This window comes from Ictalurus punctatus, chromosome 1 (assembly GCF_001660625.3).
Source record: "Ictalurus punctatus breed USDA103 chromosome 1, Coco_2.0, whole genome shotgun sequence".
In the NCBI taxonomy this organism is placed as follows: domain Eukaryota; kingdom Metazoa; phylum Chordata; class Actinopteri; order Siluriformes; family Ictaluridae; genus Ictalurus; species Ictalurus punctatus.
Window position 1 is genome coordinate 7056608 of NC_030416.2, and position 10714 is coordinate 7067321.

The window sequence follows — 10714 nt, forward strand, 5'->3', positions numbered from 1 at the left end:
AGACGTATAGCCAAAATAAGGCAACAAAAGGGACCTATACAGTTGGGCGGCTGAACAAATGCATAATGGATGAATGAGGGAAAATCCTGCTTGATAAACTTAACCAACCAGTACCTTCAGAGCCCAAATGCTTAATAAGTGTTATTAAAAGAAGAGATGTTACACAGTCAACTGTCCCAACTTTTTTGGAGTATTGTTAAATCACAAAGTGGCAGCTATGTCTCATGTGGAAGAGTGGGTTGTCCACTAATCGTAGGGTTGGTGTTTCGATTCCCGAACCACGTCTCCACATGACGAAGTGTACTTGGGCAAGACACTGAACCTCAAGTTGCTCCTAATGACAAGCTAGCGCCTTGCATGGCAGCTCTGCTGGCACTGGTGACTGGGTGAATGGGAAACAGTGTAAAGCATCTTGTAGGCCCACTAAGGTTATTTTATAAAAATAAGTGAATAAATAACACGCACTATACAAGTACAGACCATTTTTAAAAAATAAAACACAAAGTGTTTAATATAGTACAGGGTAAAATTAATTTTCAAATGAGTTTTTTTGGGGGGCATTTTCCATACTGTTCCAACTTTTTCATAATTGGGGTTGTATCTGGAAAGAGTGATATCTACCACATGTTGACCAGGTGGCTAGCATTCTCAGTGAAGCTACAATCAGGCCAATGTATTGTGTGGCCTATTTTGGCACGTGAGCTCTTTGAGTGTAGTAGTCACACAGCCAATTCCCAGGTGGGGTGCAAAGGAGCCAGCCTTCCAACTGCAGAAGAATCCTGATGTCTGTGGCCTTCAGAGGTGACAAGACTGTATGAATACATCCGGAGTACATCTGTAGCACTAGAGAAGCCGTAAGGCACAACTTAAAAATTGGACCGCCCGTCCTTGGAGGGCAAACACCAAAAGAATCTGTGTTGTGGGTCAATGAGAATGTGGAACAGGCAATGAAATATGAAAGGCAGATCCACTGACTCAAATTATAAACCAATCATGTAGCTGCATGGATTAAATCTGGTGGCTTTAGTACGTGGAAATGTAGGGCTTTTAGGAACCAATTCGGGACCTTCAAATCTTTAACTGAATGGCACAACTTTGTTTTATAAATCTTTTAATTAAGAACCATAGGATTAACCTTTTCAATCACATCCGTCTAAGAGAAGGTACATATATTCTTCCTTGGATCAGAGCATCGATTTTGTTGGTATCCAAGGTTGACAAGGCCTTGAGCCCTGGAAGCCCAATGACAGAACTGGAGTCTGGACCCCTGTGACATCTTGGTCATCAGTATCCACTGAATGTTTCCAGCTGTCAAGTGTTTCACTGGCAACCCCTGCCTTTCATGACCAGGCTCTGCAGGACCCTTTAGTGGTAGGGAGTGCAGTTTAGAGTCAATGGGGCACATTCTAGAGCCCAAAGCGCATGCATCATGCCAATTTGCTTGTTAGCTGAAGCTTGCAACACAGAGGGCTGGTCATAGAAAGCTTTAAGCACTGTTTTGGACTAAAAGGGTTGTATTACCTGTAAGCATTACCTGGTGACACATTCAGTGTTGTGCTCATCATTATCCAATTCTATTTGTCTGCTGCTGCCGCCATTTTGCAGGTGGCCATCACAGCTATTTTAGTAGCAAGATCAATCCAACACTGGGGTTCATCTATCGGTTCATACCTTGGAAAAAATCTCCCAGACATGGCCACAGGCATAACAATCTTAGACTCCTCAGACAAGGAATGGGAACAATGTTATAGACCTTGGGCAATAAGGAGGGCTCAGAAGAGCATAAGCTGCATGGCTGTATGCATGGCTTTGGTTCTAGAATCACGATTTCAGGCGAGCCATGTCCGATGCCAGGTTGTCCCTATGTCTAGCTCAGATTACACCATATGCAACTTTGATAAAACTGTTTGATATACAATTGTCTTAAGTTGATTCAATTTAAAGTGACAGATTATTCTACAATAAAACCATATGTTAATTGTGTACACTCCTTTTTGAGATGGCAGTTATTAGAGATGTTGAGGGAACTCTCCAAAGAGCTTATACAATGATACTCAACAACTTCTACAAAATTACAATAATGCAAGAAGGTATATAGCAAAACTGCAACTGTAATCACCACAAGATTTGAAGCCTTGCATCCTGCCCTAGAAAAGGCACTAATGGTCAGTGAGTGAATGAGGTGGTAAGTGACTGATATCGTACCACCAAATTATCAATATCAGCCAGCAATATTCATATCAGTGCATCACTAGCTGCTGCAATGGTGTGACCGACTTCTTGAACATCCAATGGGCAAACCATCACCCAGAAGGGAAAAAAAAAAGATACACTTTAGACTTCCCCTGCATCAATCATATAAATGGTAATTTTCAAATGTTAATTTTACAGCTGGGCATACACTACACAGTATTTACACCTCATCCTTAAAATGTGTGGCATGGAAAATCTAGTGAAATCTATAGTGGCAATTTTTCATTTATGAGGTTGACCATTTCAGACCAGCACCTTACCACATAAAACTAGAATGTATTTTTTAAAAAAAATATACAGTATCTCACAAAAGTGAGTACACCCCTCACATTTTTGTAAATATTTTATTATATCTTTTCATGTGATAACACTGAAGAAGTAACACTTTCTTATACAAGCTGTACACTCGGTGCCCTTACATTGTAAAAATGTAAATTTTCTGTCCCCTCAAAATAACTCCACACACAGCCATTAATGTCTAAACCACTGGCAACAAAAGTGAGTACACCCCTAAGTGAAAATGTTCAAAATGGGCCCAATTAACCATTTTCCCTCCCCGGTGTCATGTGACTTGTTATGAACTGTGCCACACTGAGAACACTTTCATTCCAATCCTCCACTGATGTAAAGGGCTGACTATGCTGGTCACTTCACAGATCATAACCACCAAAGAGACACCATCAGAATGTAAATATAAAGCTTCCTTACATACAGTATCTCACAAAAGTGAGTACACCCCTCACATTTTTGTAAATATTTGATTATATCTTTTCATGTGACAACACTGAAGAAATGATGCTTTGCTACAGTGTAGTGAGTGTACAACTTGTGTAACAGTGTACAGCCATTAATGTCTAAACAAAAGTGAGTACACCCCTAAGTGAAAATGTCCAAATTGGGCCCAATTAGCCATTTCCCTCCCCGGTGTCATGTGACTTGTTAGTGTTACAAGGTCTCAGATGTGAATGGGGAGCAGGTGTGTTAAATTTGGTGTCAGCACTCACACTCCCTCATACTGGTCACTGGAAGTTCAACATGGCACCTCATGGCAATGAACTCTCTGAGGATCTGAAAAAAAGAATTGTTGCTCTACATAAAGATGGCCTAGGCCAGTGGTGTTCAAAAGTGGGGGCCACCAGGGGGGCCTCAACAATTTGGTGTGAAAAATAAATAAATACATTATTTTCTCGCACTCTCAGACAACCACACACACACACACACACACACACGCAATCAATTCCTAATGTAATGTAAAGATGCAAGATGTAATTACTAATAAAAAAAAAGGGGGATATATTCAGAAGTCTGTATTTTTAATGTGTTTTAAAAACATCTTGCAAAAGGGGGGCCTTGTTAATCAAGGTCAGATGTTAATGCCATTTGGGGGGCCTTGTCCTGGAAAATATTGGGAACCACTGGCCTAAGCTATAAGAAGATTGTCAAGGCCCTAACACTGAGCTGCAGCACCGTGGCCAAGACCATACAGCAGTTTAACAGGACAGGTTCCACTCAGAACAGGCCTCGCCATGGTCGACTAAAGAAGTTGAGTGCACATGCTCAGCATCATATCCAGAGGTTGTCTTTGGGAAATAGACGTATGAGTGCTGCCAGCATTGCTGCAGAGGTTGAAGGGGTGGGGGGTTCAGCCTGTCAGTGCTCAGACCATACGCCACACACTACATCAAATTGGTCTGCATGGCTGTCGTCCCAGAAGGAAGCCTCTTCTAAAGATGATGCACAAGAAAGCCCGCAAACAGTTTGCTGAAGACAAGCAGACTAAGGACATGGATTACTGGAACCATGTCCTGTGGTCTGATGAGACCAAGATAAACTTATTTGGTTCAGATGGTGTCAAGCGTGTGTGGCGGCGAAAAGGTGAGAAGTACAAAGACAAGTGTGTCTTGGTTACAGTCAAGCATGGTGGTGGGAGTGTCATGGTCTGGGGATGCATGAATGCTGCCAGCACTGGGGAGCTACAATTCATTGAGGGAACCATGAATGCCAACATGTACTGTGACATACTGAAGCAGAGCATGATCCCGCCCTTTGGAGACTGGGCCGCAGGGCAGTATTCCAGCATGATAACGACCCCAAACACACCTTCAAGACGACCACTGCCTTGCTAAAGAAGCTAAGGGTGAAGGTGATGGACTAAATCCTATTGAGCATCTGTGGGGCATCCTTAAACAGAAGGTGGAGGAGCACAAGGTCTCTAACATCCACCAGCTCCGTGATGTCATCATGGAGGAGTGGAAGAGGACTCCAATGGCAACCTGTGAAGCTCTGGTGAACTCCTTGCCCAAGAGGGTTAAGGCAGTGCTGTTAAATAATGGTGGCACACAAAATATTGACACGTTGGGCCCAATTTGGACATTTTCACTTAGGGGTGTACTCACTTTTGTTGCCAGCAGTTTAGACATTAATGGCTGTGTGTTGAGTTATTTTGAGCGGACAGCAAATTTATAGTTATACAAACTGTACACTCACTACTTTACATTGTAGCAAAGTGTCATTTCTTCAGTGTTGTCACATGAAAAGATATAATCAAATATTTACAACAATGGGAGGGGTGTACTCACTTTTGTGAGATACTGTATATAATACCCCCATATATCTTAATACATCAACAAGCAAAAAATGCTGGTGAAGAGCTGAAAAATGCTTTGGTTATGACATTGCAACGGTAAGTTCAAGTAAAGCCTAGTTCACACTATACGACTTTAAGCCTGATTTGCAAGTTACTGAGCTCGCCGACAAAAACCCTTTGATCGGAAGCAACTAAGCACTCAATCGGCACTCACCAATTGGCAGTCAATCGTTGTGTGTGAACTACTCAAAGACGCATCAGTGACGCCACGCAGATATTTGGCATACTAAATATATGGAGCTGTTGAGCGACTCCACATCCTGTGGTGTGAAAAGTGTCACTGGCAGTGATTGCAGCAACGAGCTACAGCCAATGAGCGAGCAAGGCATGCGGTGAGGTTACCGTGAAAAAGGGAAACCCACGAAAGTTATGGCAGAAGCATGAAAGGGCAAAGCTGTACAACTTTTTAACACAACCACTGCTGCCCACATGTGCTAATCCATTCTTTCACCTACTTTCTTTTTTGGGTTTCTTCAGCACAAATCACAAATTCTGTCCTATGTCCATCTTCGAATAAACGACTGTTTTGCACGTCATGTATCCGTGTCACTTCTCGCCCGAGTTTTCGTGACAAAACGTAGTTTGGACACCAGATAGAGTCATTGGGCGACACAGTCGTGGTCAGATCATGTAGTGTGTGACCCCCCCCGTCACCAAACAATCACGTAGTGTGAATACCACAATGACTTCATGACTCCCGATTACAAAACAGCAAGTCGTGTAGTGTGAACTACACAGCGATCGGCCGATATTGAAAGTTGTTTAGTGTGAACTACACAATTGATGCAATAAAGCTAGTTGAACAATTCCAAAAGAAAAAGGTATGCATGAAAATGTAAATGCATTTAGATATTTACATACCAAATGAGAGTGAAATATAGTTAAAAATACACAATCAAAAACTAGTTAGCAAAATTAACCAGACTGACACGCCATAACATTAAAAATCACCTGCCTAACATTGTGCGGGGCATGGACACCACAAGACTTCTGAAGGTGTTCTGTGGTTTCTGGCACCAAGACGTTGGCATCAGATCTTTTAAGTCCTGTAAGCTGCAAGATGGGGCCTCCATGGATTGGGCTTGTTTGTCCAGCACATCCCACAAATGCTACATCGGCTTGAGATATGGGGAATGTGGAGGCCCCCTGAACTCAGTTATGTTTCAGAAATAATTCCTGAACAATTTTTGCAGTTTGGCTGGGTGCATTATCCTTCTGAAAGAGGCCACTGCCATTAGGGAATATTGGTGCCATGACGTGGTGTACTTGGTCTGCAACAATGTTTAGGTAGGTGGTACGAGTCAAAATAACATCCACATGAATGCAAAGACCCAAACTTCCCCAGCAGAACATTGCCGAGGTAGAACACTGCCACCGCCAGCTTGTCTTCTCATCATGCCTCTCTTCCCCAGGAAAGTGACGCACACTGACCAGGACATCCACATGATGTAGAAGAAAACATGATTCATCAGACCAGACCACCTTGTTCTATTGCTCTATGGTCCAGTTCTGATGCTCACATGCCAATTGTAGGCCCTTTTGGCAGTGGACAGGGGTCAGCATAGGCACTCTGACCAGTCAACTTGCTCTTGACTACACAGCAAGTTACAATGCACTGTGTTCTGACTCCTTTCTATCATAGACAGCATGAACTTTTTCAGCAAGTTGTACTACAGTAGCTCTTCTGCAGGAATGGACCTGAAGGGCTAATCTCTCAGATACTTACGCTTGCCTAATTTTCCTGCTCCCAACACATCAACTTCGAGAACTGACTGCTCACTTGCTGCCTAACATATTCCACCCCTTGACAGCTGCGATTGTTATGACATGATCAACGTTGCTCACGTCACCCGTCAGTAGTTTCAATGTTATGGCTGGGTATAGTAAGAAAAGGACAAGAGCACTACCTCCTGTTTTCTGTTGAGCACATCATAAAAAAGAAATTGGCTAGAAAAACACATTTTTCCAATCCACTAATGACTCAAGATTTGATTTAAAAAGGAAGTCAAAGTAAGCTGTTGTGTGTCTACAAAGTTTTTTTTAATCCCATCCCCAGCCTGTAACAGTCATCTGTTAAATCAAAATGGATTTTCGAGAGCTTAATATGATAATAACTAGAATAATTACAAAAATAGAACAAATATCCCTTTTGCTGGAAAAAAAAAGGGTTGGAATTTGTTGGACTTTGTGCAGGTTGGCAGTTATGTGAAATTAATATTCTGAAGGAATGTTTTACTACTTGGAGGCTGTTCAATGCCAGAATTACTAGTTAAATTGGACAAACTGAGAATGTCATTCTGGCTTTATAATCTGTCGGGGATTATTCATCACTAAAAGCATAATTTTGTTTTTTAATAATACAATCTTATAAAACATGTAGTGCAATATCTTAAAATGTATGTTAAATTTTATTTGTTTTGTGTGTATATTTAAAGCGCACCTAAATTTGAAGTTTTAAAATGTGCCTAATTTTGTTTTAAAAGGTTGCATACAATAGATTCACATACATACAAGGTCAAAAAAACATTTTAATGTGCTCATAATTTAAATTGCAGCATTCCACCCAACCCCTCCCAGTCACAAATGACTTGTTCAGTGATTCATTCTAAACTCCTCTTTTCAGAGAGCATACTCTGCTCTGATTGGTCAGATGTCTGTTGTGATTGGTCTACTGCTGTAAGTGAAGAGCCAATGAAGAACAGAGGCGGGGCTTTTAATTAAAAACCTACCTAGGTTAGTACAGGACATAAAGTCTGGAATTACTAACAACTCAGTTCAGCTGTTCAGAATCAGGTCCTTCTTTTTGGAGTCAATAATGTGCTCTTTGATTTTTCTGAAACTTTGCAGATGTTTTTACATTCACAAACAGCTCTAGGGGAGGCTGTGGCTCAGGTGGTAGAGCAGGTTGTCCACTAATCGTAGGGTTGGCGGTTCAATTCCTGGCCCACATGACTCCACATGCCCAAGTGTCCTTGGGCAAGACACGGAACACCAAGCTGCTCCCGATGGCAAGTTTACACCTTGCATGGCAGCTCTGCTACCATTGGTGTGTGAATGGGTGAATGAGACACAGTGTAATGCGCTTTGGATAAAAGCACTATACAAGTGCGCCATTTACCATTTTAGCTCCAACACCACATGATTTAATATTTAAAAATATTTAAGGTAATATTTAAAAAACCATAAGAGGTGCACTTTAAGTGTGTATCATAAAAGAAGTACTACCATTTGAATGCACATTAGCTTTTTTTTATGCACCAATGGAATGACGCATGCATTGAGTCTTCAAATATAGTTGCTAGGATTTACATAGTTACATGAGAAAATAACACAAACCAAGGAGTGTGAATGGCGATTATAATAATTAACAGCTACAGCAGCAATATAAAACATTGCACTTTAAATTCACACAGAACAAGCCACCCTGAGAAACTAACAACATGAATACAGCCAAGCTGATTTTTAAAAAAAGAGTGGATAAGTTAGTTCGGCACACTTAACAAAATTTTTTCAAAATGTGGTGGTGACAAAGTTCATTTCAGTTTCTCCTATACAGAAGATAAGGCTTCTGAGTCTCAGCCAACCAAGTAAGGCTTTCTGTGGCTACATCACTTAACCAAGCATCATTTCAAACATCATTTTACTGTTAATAGGAATCAGGGCACCATTATTTGAATCAATGTACACAGATACATGAGGAAAAAGTCAGAATTGAATTACTTAAATAACATACCATGCTGTATACATCTAGAGCTTCAACATCCACTTCAGCAGAATCATCTTGATACTTGTGGAGTCTTGTGGTTCTCTCACTAAAAACAAACAAACAAAAACACACACATATTGCTCAAGTTATAAAGGAGATTGACTGGATATTTCTTACTTTGTAATAACTAAACACTCAGGTGATGCAATACCTTATCAAATGGCATTATATTCGAGGTCGACCGAGCCGGGGGCATTAACAAAGCATCAGAAGAGCATCATCTAAGGGGACTGTGGAGCAGATTCACGTACTCACTTCATGTTACTGAATTTACAGTACCTTGGATACGTCTATCACCAACTACATGCTAAATGTATATGACCTGTTAGTTTGAGAAATGAACCAATTCGAAGCTTAAAAAAAAAAAGACAACGATCAAATAAGTGTTGATGAGCTTCTGGCAAAACATCTAACTAGCCCGTGAGTACATCTACAAAACAACTCGAACGGAAGTTACTAGCCTATATACTTACATGCTAGCTAAATAGCTAGCTATCAATAAGAAAGTTCACTGCCAGCCAAAGCTGACTAACTGGTCTGGTTCAAAATATTATCTAGTAACTACAAAGTCACTAGGATACCGAGTTTTTCCTCTCCATGTGCAACAATAACGATATAACAGTTTCGTTATTTACAAACTTAAACAGCATCATTAACCATATCAGGCAACTAGCTAGTTCCTGAGTATGAATATTTGGGCGCTAACAAATTAGCTCCTCGGTTAGCTATGGTATTGGTCACAGGACAAAATGGACCATGGGGCTTGGGCAAAAACGCAGCGCCTGCAAACCAAAAACGAACGTGACCTTAACCAAAACCTTTTATTAACTAAAGAGAACTGCAACTAAAGTTAGTTATAATCTATTCTATTACCGACGCAAATGTCCACTTGGTTATCTTCATGCTTGGCGCTGAATTTGCTTGATTTAATCATTCAGCAAAATGCATCCTGAGGTTCCCGCAAGACCACACACTCGATGTCCGCACGTCTCCCAGCTAGCGACTTACCGTCGTTCCGAGGAAAGGTGTTGTTTCCTTGCTCCCGTCGTACCAAGGCGACTTGAAAGCCAGCGACGAGTACTACGTGCGTGCCCAAGTCCTTATGGTTAAGGACAACATCGAATACAACATCACAATTACAGAATGATTAAGAATTTGCCGTTAGTTTCAGCCACACAACACAGCCCCAAACAATGTGCAGAAGCCCGGGATATTCCGCGACACTACCACCGCAACCAATCAGATTACAGTAAAAAGCGCTTAGGTCCCGCCTTCGGTTCTACGGGGCCTCCATTTCAGCGTCCATTATGCGCAATCTGCTGCCTTTGCGCATGTTCCTTCAGCTCAGGTTGTCTAAGATGGCTGCATGGTTGTTGCCAGACTTGTCCACATGACCGACGACGGCACCCACCACCATTTGCAGTCAAGCCATTTTTTTTTGTCTGGTGTACCTGTTCCAGCCTGCTACTTCCCAGTCCTGATATTGTTCACACTGCTTGTTAAGGCACATGGTGACTCAAGCGTGAACATTCTGTCCTATAGAATTTGACAATATGGTGCCCCGATGTCTGTCTTAACAAGTAAGGAGCCATGTTTATACCTTTGTGTATTGTTGAGTGCACGCGAAATGGTAAGGCTCAATGCACTATGTATGGACTCCAAAGTGGCAGGTTAAATCATGTGTAACAAGATATCCTCATGTTTTGAAATACTGCCTACAAGCTTTTATGGCCCCCTTCCTCCCCTGACTACTTGTTAACCTTATGTTGCTTCAGGAGTGAAGGCCCTGTCCACTTGAAAACCTTTTCCTTTTTCAGACAAGTAAAAAGAACACAAATTTGATTCCCTGTGTATGCAAGGTTTGAATCCTGTCATGAACAATGGTTATCGGCAAGGCTCCAGTCTTGTGGACCCTATGCCTGCACACTGAATTTTCGCTACAGCTGGCACACCCAAACCTGTTCAGCTGTTAAGTCTCTAATGAGCTGGGCCAGGTGAGTTGAGTGTAGAGAAACTGTGCGAGGCAAGGGCTCTACAGGAATGTAGTG

At 41.6% G+C, this 10714-nt stretch overlaps 1 protein-coding gene across 2 annotated transcripts in view; it reads right to left on the reverse strand.

Moving 5' to 3' along the window:
- znf1035 (zinc finger protein 1035) overlaps positions 1–10084 on the reverse strand; it is a 28454-nt gene extending 18370 nt beyond the window's left edge. For both annotated transcript variants that reach the window (XM_017467410.3, XM_017467419.3), the window contains exons 1-2: positions 9675–10084; positions 8634–8712 (exon numbers count right to left, since the gene is read on the reverse strand). The gene's annotated coding sequence lies outside the window, so the exon portion shown is untranslated. The remainder of the gene's footprint in view (positions 1–8633; positions 8713–9674) is intronic.
- Between the last annotated feature and the right edge of the window lie 630 nt (positions 10085–10714).